At 32.2% G+C, this 12,977-nt stretch overlaps 1 long non-coding RNA gene across 1 annotated transcript; it reads right to left on the bottom strand.

Moving 5' to 3' along the window:
• Positions 1 to 4,899: 4,899 nt before the first annotated feature.
• LOC145094384 (uncharacterized) lies at positions 4,900 to 5,724 on the bottom strand. The gene is made up of 4 exons (XR_013703321.1): positions 5,649 to 5,724; positions 5,457 to 5,549; positions 5,252 to 5,374; positions 4,900 to 4,993 (listed from the first exon to the last, which is right to left on the bottom strand). It is a non-coding gene; the product is annotated as an uncharacterized LOC145094384 (long non-coding RNA).
• Between the last annotated feature and the right edge of the window lie 7,253 nt (positions 5,725 to 12,977).

Genomic DNA, 12,977 nt, shown 5'->3' with positions numbered 1-12,977 from the left:
GAAACGAAGTTAGAAAAAACAATTTTGGAACTTCTGGTTCCACAACGTGGGGAAGGAATAGCCACATTGTGGCACACAAAAAACATGCGATTTACTAGATTATTATTTTAGGATCTTCGTAGTGAACCACAACATGGAAAGTAGAGACCACAAAGTTGATACAAAAGCATTTGTGATCTAAGTTTAACATTGACGGAGCCCACGACATGGCGAAGAGGCAGAACAACTAAAAAACTTTGTTTTTCAATCATAAATAGATTCGTTTTCAACATGGAAAATTTCTAGAATTTTTAAACGATTTAAAATTGAAACCCTACACATAAAAAACCTAACACACTTGTCAAGACAAAGTCTAAGTGCAATAGAATTGAGCTACTCTACGATGTGATACCACTTATGGGTTTCGAGCTTGGTTGCAGACGAACAACATGGCATCGAAAATAAAAATTTCGATCTAATAGACTCGAAACAATAAATCTAACTCATCAATCCATGTAACTTATATGGCATAATATAGAATCATACCTTTGATTTCTTATTAGGTTTCCTCTTTTAATGAGCCAGTTGAATGGACTACATAACCCAACAAAGGGTTCCTATTCAAAAATCGCACCCAAGAAACAGAGTATAAGCAAATCTAAGCAATACTTGAACTGTGAGCTGCAAACTGAATCGAAAAACTCGACTTTGCGATCGACCACAACGTGGTGATCAAGGTGCCACAACGTGGGAGCTGCACTTCGGGATTCTTTAGGGTTTTGAGGGTACCGAACTTTGATAGCTGAAAGGTATTTTTCACAAGCATCAAACTGGATTTGGTGCCTTCTTTATATAGGGAGGTGATTTAAAAAATTAAAGATAATTACCAAATATAATAATAATTATCTATGGAATTCAAATCATTCTGGATTATTCTATATTCCATTGTTTTCTAATTAATTAATTAAACTATTAGTTAATTAACAAAACCAGTCTCTTATATGAATATCTTTTCAGTTCCGCTTTATTTTTAGGGGTGTGTATGGGGCGGTTTGGTTTGGTTATTGGTTAAAACCGAATCATAACCATTATGATTGGTTAATGGATTTTGGTAGCCATTGGATATGGTTAATATTGGTTATGGTTAATGGTTTTTATCGGTTAACGGTTTTGGTTAATGGTTAATATTGGTTAGCCGTAATGTTCAAAATAATATAAATGACGAAAATATATTGACATAAAAAATGAAAATAGAATACCAAAAAGTCATCGACGCCAATGTTTGTAACCTAACTTATAGTAATTGAACAAAATGTGTACCTTTAATACTTAGAGTGAGATAACACATAGTCACATTCAAAATCAAAACATTCAATAAAAATATATAACATTAATAATTTCATATATTGATAATTGATATTAATATTAAAATAAAGCCAAACATTCATACACGTCCAATACGATTAAATCAAAACTATAAAATAAAAGATCCAAACATTCATATTATGTGTTATTGGATAAAAAAAAACGTCAATCACTCGTATACATTTAATGTGATTAAGTCAAAAACAGTAAATAAAAAAAGTCAAAAGAATTCAAAAAAATACATTCTTAATATCACAGAGTACCGAAGAACCAAAAAACTTAACTTATCTAGAAGTCTTGATTATAAAGTAAAAAGAAATCATTCGAATAGGACTATAAAGTCCTAACAATCTTTGATTAGGATTAACAGTGTGAGAAGCCGTCAATTAGGATTATGAGTGTGAAGATTAAACTAATTGTGAATAATGTTTACCAATTGTAGAATTAGCCGATTAGGAAGTACAACATTAATTAATAATCTAACTCAATGAATGATTAAAAGATTGTGTGTGTCCGCGTGATCAGCTTTTGATGGTTTCATTGTTCGTTCGTCTCCTGATAAGTGGGGATTATTGGATTATATTTTTAAAATTTTAATGGATCTTAAATAAGTTTGACTATATTATATTATATATAATCTATAATTTTTATATATTAAAATATAAAGTTAGTGGTTCGGTTAATAATGGTTTGGTTAATCTATAAAACCATAATTGAACCGTTAGTTATCGGTTAACAAAAATTAGAAACCGAACCAACAGTTTTTAAAATGGTTCGGTTATATCGGTTAATTTGGTTTTGGTTCAATTTTTCGGTTATTATGATCACCCCTATTTATTTTGTTGTTACTTGTACCGAAAAAGGACACTACTATTTATAGTAGTATTATCGGGCTTGTTATGGCTATGGGCACTAATCTCGATCACTGAGGACATGAGAGGTAGAAGAACTACTTCATTCAACATCATAGTTTAATATATCCTTCATTTTAATCAATCAAACACGAAAATATTAATATTTAAGATACTATGTTTCCATTTGTCTTATTTTCTTCTTTGTATAATAGGAAATTTCACAAAAACTATGAATTAATGCTTGGTGATGAAAAATACCACAAGGTTAATGATTCAACCAATAAGTAAACTAGAGTGTAATAATTTTTCATTGTGAGGTTTTGATCTTTGATTTAATATTTTTTGTAAAGTGATTTTTTTCAGGACTAGTTGCAACCCATGATTCTTGGAACCTGCAAATCTAGATCATAGATCCAACAAGATAAGTACCAGTCTTGATGTGTGTGTCATTAACAATTGATAGGTAGGCCATAGCTCTATACCAACTAAAAGATCAGAATATACATAAGGATATCAAAATCTGGATCATATTCAAGTTTATTTTTCTATTTACATTGGGGGTTTTGCAACTTCTTTACATTTTAGGGTTAATTTTGTTTTATAAAGTCATAAATAAACGAGTTAAATGTTGGGTGTAGTGCAATTATACTAGCTAAAGATGCGATAGTAATAGTGGACCATTTGCATTGGAAAAAAGCTAATATATCTGGCCACTCAATGGGTTAGTCAACAGTGAACTATGTTATGATATGCTATTTATCAAATTTATTTGGAAAGTACATTGCCTTTTTTTAATGAATTTGAATCATGAAAATTGTACTTATTTCCATATAGAGTTTCGTCTTTGCCTTTACTTAATGAAACCATGGGAGGCTATTGATGTCTTCCTAAGGTACTACTACAAATTATCTCTTTTTTACTTAATCAAGTTAATAGATTATGGACATAACATAATATGGTAAGCTACCTATATATGTGAAATGAAAGTTTTGCTGACCTAGTGCTTTGTTTTTAATCTTCTTCTTTCTACAACTTCATTGCTAAACATGTTCCATTGCTACTAATTTTTAAGGGAAAAAAACTCCATCATAAAGAGTTGCAGTGGGCCTCGACACTCACTATACATAGTTCAAAGTCATTTACGATCGATTGTGTAATAGTTATTCAGATTCTAAATTATAAGCCTAGTATTTCGATTATGATTTTCAGATGTTGATCGTGTGGTATATAATTTTTATTGAGAAGGAACCATTAATTTGGTGTTGAGGCTAACAGGAGGAATCATTAAGCCCTCATTGATGGCTTTTGCTAGGAAATACAATCAATACAAGACCATTTAATGCACATGAATCGTTTCTCTTCTTTCTTCTGCATACCTTTTTCTATCTAAAGTTTGTCGTGAATCTTGATGATGCATTTTTCTATTCTTAAAAGGTTATAATCAGATTTCTTAAGTTTAAAAAGGAACATTTTGTTTAAATTCCTTCAATGATTTAACATCAAGTCTCCCCTTTTTTGGTTTTTGGCTTTAAACTCTCTATAGAAAAAATGTGCATTAGATTTTAAGTTTTGTTTCTATGTACTTGACAGTTGTTGGTAAATTTTCTAATTGTTATGTTTGTCTACATCGAAGTGCAATAAACTACAAGAAGACAAAATGTGGCCATAATAACCAGGTTGTATTTCCTGCACCTCTTTCTCTACAATTCTTTCTTATTTTATGTTTCTTCTTTTTACAATTAATAATTTTTGTTAGAAAAGTTGAAAGAACTTCCTAAGAAGATGATCAAGTAAACACTATCCCTTTCGTTCCGTGTGTTTGTTTTGAAAACTTTTGAATCATTTTTTAGTCATTTTGTTGTTCAACTATTTTAAGAAGTAAAACCAAAGGAGTTGTTGCTTAATGGAAGTGGTTTTATTACTACTAGAAAAAGAGCCTTTTACGACGCGCAATGCATGTCGTAAAACGCTCAGACGATGCGCAAATGTGTGTCAAGGAAGGCCCTGTCATAACGAGAGACGACACACTTTTGCGCGTCGTCTATAGACGACGCGCATTTATGACACGCATTTATGACGCGCATTGACGACACACAATGCGTATCAAGGAAGCCCCTATCATAAAGGAAGACGACACGCATTTGCATGTCGTAAACTTACGACGCACGTTTAGGGCACACATTGCGTATCATTAAAGCCCCTATCATAAATGAAGATGACACACATTTGTGTGTCATAAACTTCAGCAGCCATTTATAGTATACATTTACGACGCGTGTTTACGATACTCATTTACGCATAATACAAAAATATGGAAACAAATATATACCAAAACAATCAATTTCATCCGTAACATCATGTGAAAAAAATTATAATACATTGGTATTAAGGGGATCCAATTGTACATTGCTAAATGAAGAGTATCCACTTTAAGAAGTTGACTTGTGTTGACTTGTGTTGTGTAAATGAAGAGTCTAATGGTTTTAATAGACCTAAAACAAATTAACTCATGTGGACCTAGGCTAGACATTTTCTGATATATGTCCGAAAAGCTTCACTTGCATTTTGAAGTTGAGAAAGTATGTCAACCTGTCATGTGTCAATAATAAACAAAAATAATTACACCACCTTAACAACCAAACCAAACCAACAAAACATTTGGATTTGACAAAAACTAAAATGACGGGATCAAACCAAACCTGTGGGTACAATTGCGTTATATGGTATAGTTCGTATAGACCGATACTGCATGTTTGCTTGCCTCCAATTTTCTTGAATATCACAGAAAGGTCTTGCTGCCATGCCAACACAACACACACAAAAATACAAATATGAGTTTATTTACAAGAAAAAAAAATCTTGCTTATACAATTGTATTTTCATTTTACTTATCATACAAAATTCTACTGTCGGTTTTTTCCTAGTTATACTTTGAAAAATCTTCCCAAACATATTTACAAGATCTAGAAGATGCACCCATCAAGCTGAAGTCACAAGAAAAGAAGAACATGAAGTTCAAGTCTACTACAATAGATCCATTTATGAACATTTACCTTAGCTACTAAGCAAGAAACGAGTTTGTCAATATCTTTTACTAAATCATCCATTAAACTGCCCTAAGGGTCATTGCTTGCAGCTACCAACTCATGGCACACAACTTTCATGCCTTCAACAGACTGCAAATCAACACTCTATAAGTTTTAATATACATCTAATTATCACCAAAAAATATAAAATGTAAGCAATGCGAATTAAAACCTGGTCAGGGGAGTCGTATGCACCATGTGACTTCATTTGTTCAAGAACAATTGCCAACGCAGGTCCTTGAATATCTCTTACATTCTTCATGACCTTAATAAAATGAATGAAAACAAAACATCATCATCAGTTGAGATTTTCAGAAATGGTAAAAGGAAAACAAAAAAGATGAAAACATAAAATTCTACACACCATTTCTGGTCCACAGACTGTCACGATTTCTCTAAAGAATGTTTCTGCTGCTTTTCGAAAATATACCCAATTATAGCATCGTACTTTGAAAAATCTGCCCAATTATAACATATTAGTATTACTTTCATTATCTTGATAGCATTGCTATAATTGGGCAGATTTTTTAAGTATAACCTATAATAGGAGAAATGAAAGTAAGAACGTGACAATAAACAAATCAATGAAAGTACATGCTATTTATCACATCCTTGTTTCTTATTTATCACAATTACACAAACATGGTACCTTCAAGTCGCTCTTTCCATGCAGTACTCTTCAACTTAGCAGTGTCTACTTGAATGAGAGATCCAATTCTGCTTTCTATCTCTTCAAGGGTCATATATGATGGCTGCATTTAATTTAGACAAAGACATTATGGTTGTATACAAATGCAATATCTGGCCCAAATCTACCAATATATGTAACCCCACAATTAAAAAAAACTCATTATTATACATAAATACAATGTATTTTTTTTATTAACCTACTAATAATTACCATTATAGGATTATTAGATTGGTAAGTAGGGTAAAATTGCTTATGATTATTTGATTCTTTAGAGACTAATTTGATACTACCAAATTGATTATATACCCTTGTTTGATGTATTACTTTCCTACCTCCATGGATGTTGCCTGAATCCGAATGGATGTAAGAATAAGTTTCTGCATCACGTGCTCCAAGGGCCACAACAATAACTTTACCAGAGTTTAGCTGATTCAACAATCCATAATCAGTTTACTAATTGAAATCTAGGGAATCTACTTCAAGAACTAGCAAAGTTTAACTAAAATTGAGAAAATATACATTGGATATGAAATCTTAGGTCAGGTGCATAGAGAGAGCTTGTCAAAGTCGTTGACATCAGCCACATGTACTTCTGTGTCTACATGATCCTACTTTAGCTGAAATTGAGAAAATATACATTGGATATGAAATCTTATTGCCAGGGAACAAAGCATTATATTTAAAAAATAAAATTACTTAAAAGTACCATCAGGTGGCGATTAGCCTCTTTGTTTTTGTCTTTAGACATTTCTGGTTACATGAGTATAAGGCTGCAGTTTGAGATTGGAAGAAATAAAATTAACATGAAATATCATGTGTTCTATTAATTTTGTTGACAATCATCTTTAAAATATAGCTTATTTTTTCTGAAATTTTAGCTAGTTCCTCCAGCCATTGTCTCTTAGCATTTTCCCTTCTAGCACTTCAACTAGGGTTCTAGGGATTCATACCAAATGTTAACTGGTATCATGGAAAATAAACATATTGTATCTATCTATTTTTTATTTTGGTAAAATGTCGGTAAAATAAACATATGAAACGAAGCCATTTTAATGGCTTCATTGATAAGTGATTCATCAAGCTCACAACTCAGGCCCAACCATTTCATACAGTGAAGAGCACCGGTCAAACCAGCTTCCACATAATAAGCTCCCACAAGGGCTTCAACACAGTCCGATACTGTCTTCGACCCCATCCACCTATGGCCCACATCATACCACTTTCCAAGCAAAATCTTCGTATCTTCACTCTGGTATTTGCTGTTGATTGTCTTCGTCTTGATGCCATGATCACATGGGTAGAGTTGTAAAGGAAGCTGACATGGCGATGTCCATCGAGTAGGGTCAAATGCACTGTCTCTTATGAAACCCTGTAAACAATTAAAGAAATTTTGTTTCAGAGAATTTTCTAATATTATTAGCAAAGGATTACAAGCTTTACAACATACCTATAAATGAACGCCGATTCCCAAATCGTACAAGGTGGAACTACAAACTTGCCATGATCTCCGAGAAGACAGCTGTCCCTCATGTTTGTTTGGGTATTTTAGATAAAGATCACAACTGACTGCATATTTCAGCACCGAATCACCGAGCAACTCCAATCGTTCCATGGAGAAACTTTCATTGCATCGAAGAGTCGTGATGGCTTCTAAAATCTAAAGGAGACAAGAATCATGATATAAACATTAAAAATGAATATACCTTCCATATCTAATATGCACCTACACCAGAAGATGGTTCTTTTTCTTTAGTCTTTTTAGAAGAAATAGGATCTTCATTGTTAGGGAGAAGATGATCATTGAGTCCCAATATTTGGTGCAGCTTTTTACAGCTCCAAGCATCCAAGCTGCTTTGAAAGATATAAGGTCTTACACCGAGGACCCGTTATGGTTTGAAATGCAGCTTTGGGTGGTAAACTCATTTTACACTCATATGAATCCTCCACCAGATGCATCTCTCTCTTCAACTGCATTCACACTATCAGAAACATATTCTTGGCCTGTGTCTTCAGCCAACACAATCACCACATGCCCGTTCTCTTTAAGTCTCTGTTGAATGAACTCAAAAAGACCACCTTGCCCTTCTAGATAGAATGGAGACTTTGGAATCAAGCAGCAATCCTGTTTTACAATTACAATAACACCTATTAATTATTATTAACATATCTATCTTATTCTTGCATTACAGATTAATAAAACTAATAATATTACAAATTTGTTATTTAGTTACCACATCTCGACTTGACAACGTGGAAAACATGGCAATGAATCCTGAAAAAGGTTAAACAAGTTTGGAAGAATAAATAAGAGAGAAAAAAAAATTAACTTTTTAACAATTTATTATTTCATGAGGAGATTAAAGATAGATACTTGCCACTGTATCGACCCATAAGTTTGACTATTCCAACTCCATTTTCAACACTTTCCACTTCCACATGTGAAGCATTTATTGCTCTTTGAGCTTCCTCTATAGCAGTATCAAACCCAAAAGATTTGTACGATTACCTGAAAATAATTAGGTATTATTATTATTATTATTATAATTATTATTATTATTATTATTATTAATGAAAAAAGTGTATGACCTTAGCAAGAGGGGTGTTCATAGGTATAGACAAGATCATATCAATCACATCCACAGTTTTCTGAAGAGCAGGATGCTCATCCCATTTGCTTAGAAGGTGACGAATCCGATTTTGAAGATTCATAACTGGATCCACCATCTTGGCCAACATGGAAGCATTTAATTCCTATATCACCAAGAAAAGTTAACAAAATAAAAAGTAAAAGATAAAATCTAACTGACAAAAAAATGAAATAGAACACAAGACCTTGTAGAAATTGTAAGAATTGTTTGGTAGATGAGATGAGATGACACTGATTTCGCCTCTTCACCATCATTTATGTTTTTCTCTTCTGCTTATATCGACATCTCTCTCATCATCACCACACCATGAGCAGCCCTAAAAAACCAAAAAATACAAAATTAGCAGAATAAGAAAAAATAACCTCGGCAAATGTTGTCCCTGGGATTCAAATACACAAACCCAATGTTTCGTTCTTTAATCTTGTAGTATGTTGTGCTGGTGGTATAATGGGGCTTTATTGGTGGCGGTCGTGAACCAGAGAGAAGACGAAGGGTGGTGGGTGCCTGGGTGATTGTCGAGCAGTAGGGGTAGATAGAGAGAGGTAGAGAGAGAAGGAAAGAGACTTGTAGTTGGTCGTGTATTACCTGCATCAAATCAAAATTGAGGGAATGTGGATTTCATAAGATGACTTTGAAATCACAATATGTATATGAATGTCCATAAATTTGTTGCTAAAACCTAGCACAAGTGTTTCAGCCAACTTCGACTTCCTCGCTGTCGCCGCCTCAATGTCGTCGGCACTTTCAGGAACCGACGCATCTTTAACCTTGAAACCATCAGATTCACGCTTCCTAGGTTAAGAGAAACATCGAATTGAAGGCAATATACGAGTAATTCGACGACTGTTGTTGAGAAGTGTCAAGATAAAGATAAAGTAGGGCTTGTAAACCAAAACATACCTTAATCGTAGCTAGGGCTTGTAACGTTCGGCGGTCGTTGTAGTCTTCGGTGAGGTGAGGTGAGCCTGAGGTCGCCGGTAAAAAGAGATGAGACGAGGTTGTTGGTGGAAAGAGATGAGCCAAGGTCGCCGGTGGAAGGAGATGAGTTGAGGTCGCCGACAGCAGGTGAGGTGAGGTAGCGAATGTTACAAAGAACACTCCTTGAAAAAGCCCTAGATAATGGTCCCTGCAATTTTGTGATAAGAGAAATAGTCCGGACACGCACGTTCATTTTAAAAATTATAAAGCGGCATGCTCACACGACGCACTATTTTTAAAAGGTGCCCTCCGTGTTTTTTTCGTTTTGACACTAATTTTAGGGCACGCAAAAATGCATGACCTAAATTCTTCAAATTTTAGAAGAGATGACATTATTTTAGGGCGCACACTTTTGCGTATCGTAAATAACTGTGTGTCATGGTTTGCGCGTCGTAAAAGGTTGTTTTTCTAGTAGTGTATATTTCTAACACATTTTCACCATGGTGTAATCTAAATTTGGATTCACAGTTTTGGTCATGGATTTTCAATGTTGTTATGTTTGCTATCTGCATGCAAAGCCCAACCACCATCAACTAATGAAGATGATGGAAAAAAGGAATGTTGGAGAAAAGTCATGGTGGCTATAAATATGTACATGCACAATGAACATCAATCATATTACATTTACAAATTATTATTTTCATACGAACAGGTTTCTAAATCACATTCATAGTTCGAAGTTACTCTTGGGATTATAAAGAGCTATTCAAACATTCAGTCAGGTAAAGAAACCCGTGTCAGCAGCCAGGAAGCATGTAACTATTAGTGAGGTAAGGGTTTCAGTTTTTTCCTTTATAAAAAATGCCAACTTTATTTATCCAACATTTCTTCACATGTGACATGAACCACATCTGAGGTTGTTTGTTGAAGCATGGAATGGTAATATTGAAAGGTTATATTTGTAAAGATGATCAAATTGATGGGTTTTGAGCCCCATTAGATCAAACATGGGCATCAGAAACGATAAACAAACCTGATCTAATACTCGAAACAAATGGATTTAAACTCAACTAATCTATGCAACTTATTTAGAACTTAATAGTATGAAAAACATACAACTGACTTCATCATAGAATCCTTCTTTTGATGATCCAATTGATTGGACTAGAGAACCCAAAGTAGAATACCTCTCTTGTATTTACACCTAATATGCAAAGAGTAGTAGATCTGAACACCCCACCACAAAGCAACATGATGCAAGCTCAAATCGACGATATTGTTCATTGTCACAGCGTGATAGAAGAGGTTTCACGTTGTGAGATAGAGCCTTCGGGTTTTTTAGGGTTTTCTCAAGGGTTCCGACTTTTGGAGTAAGAAGGATAAGTTTTCATCCATACAAAATCGAGATTTGACCCCTTTATTTATAGGGAGGTGATTTGAAACCCTAAAGATAATTATCAAATACAATAATGATTATCAATGGTATTCAAATCATTCTGGAATATTCTATATTCCCCATGTTTTCTAATTAATTAATTAATCTATTAATCAATTAACAAAACAAGTCCCTCAAATAAATATCTTTTCAGTTCTGCTTTATTTTGTTCTTGCATGTAAACCAAAAGGATATTGCTATTTATAGTAATATTATTGGGTTTGTTATGGCTATGGACATTATTCTCCATCACATATACATTTTGCATTCTTAACTAAATGAAAACATTCATCCATATGTTGTTCATCATAGGATGTTGATTTCTTTCCCTTATTATCCTTCATGATATAGGTAAATCTTTGATCAAAGTTTCACATTTGACCAATCTTTTTAATAGTGTAAAAAGATTATTGATTTTTTTTTGTGTCTCTTATTTAGTGATAAACAATTCAAAATTGGTATTTTACATAGTTAGTCCATGAAAAAATATATATATTTTTAAATAGTCACGATCTTACGACTGATTTTACGTTCTTACAATATGATCCTACCACGATCTTGCCGAAAAACAATCCTAGTAAGATCATGATCGATTTACATAGTTAGGATCGTATGGTTGTACGATCCTAGGATCAGTATCACGATTTTAATAACCATGGTCATGTTTACCATTTTCAGTGTGTGTCTACAAATAATAAAAATATGAAAAATCTATATTAATGTCAAAATATCATATTTATCCAACCTAATAGTTAAATACTATATTTGTCTTTTTTAATCTTTTACAATATCATATTTATTAAAAAATATGTTTTTATAATCTTTTTCTATATTTTAAAATTATTAAAAATAAAAACTAAATATATCATATTGTCCTTATCTTCTTAATCACACATTCACACCTTCTAAATCGTAGAAACTTCTTCAACCAATTGACCTGAACTTTACCATTGAAAACCAAATAGTGTTACAAAGTCTTTTTTTTTATAATAAAAACAAATATATAACAAAACTTTGTCTTTCACACACACAATAATATCTATAAAACGCTCAATTACCCATCCATTGCCAAGCACAAAACACAAACTCTGATACTGTTATTGGTAGTTTAATCCCTTTTTTTACTTATGAGAGAAAACAAAATAAAAAAGTAAAATAAAAGTCAAAGGCTCATCCTTTTTTCATTTGAAAAAGCACAAAATTAAAATTAAAAACAAAAGCAAAATAAATGACATTACGGCGAGAGGAAAAATAAGAAAGAAGGCATAAGTTTAGACCAGGTTTCGAATGTTTAGAAGATTAAGTAATTTAGAAGGTAACGATAATATGCTTAATTTAATTTTCTTTTAATGTTAATAATTTTAAAATATGAAAAGGAATATAAAATAATAATAAAAAAATAAGTTTGGGTAAAACTGATGTTTTAAAGTAGGACTAATATTATAAAAGTCCTAAATTTTTAAGGCGTAATTGGAAAAAACCTTAATTTTTTTTTTACTATTGCTCTGACCACAATTTTCTCGCAGAATTATCACTCTAGCCCACTTAACAAGTTTCATGGTTAACTTGGTTAATTTTTTGCAAAAATCAGTCCTAAAAAGTTCAAATTTAGTCCATGAGGTTTGCAAAAAATTACACCACATGGTTTTTTAAGTTTATATTTCGTTTTTTGTAAACTTTATTTATTTTTTGGTTTTTTTTATAAATATATATATATATATATATATATATATATATATATATATATATATATATATATACACATTTTTTATTTCTTTTTTATATACCTTATTTATTTTCATTTTTTAACTTTATTTTTGAACAATTTTTTTACATTTTGTTTTCTATTTTTTTCTATTTTAGTTATTTATTGTTTTCCTAATATTTTTATTTATTTTGATTCAAGTAAACAAACTTGAATTTAATTTAAATTACTATAACAAGTTTTTTTTTATAGAGACCGACTATTATTATATTTTTTTTTTGTTATTTCTTTTAGTC

This window comes from Lactuca serriola, chromosome 3 (genome assembly GCF_051521515.1).
Source record: "Lactuca serriola cultivar US96UC23 chromosome 3, Lser_US96UC23_V15, whole genome shotgun sequence".
In the NCBI taxonomy this organism is placed as follows: Eukaryota; Viridiplantae; Streptophyta; class Magnoliopsida; order Asterales; family Asteraceae; genus Lactuca; species Lactuca serriola.
This window is presented reverse-complemented; position numbering and strand designations above follow the sequence as displayed.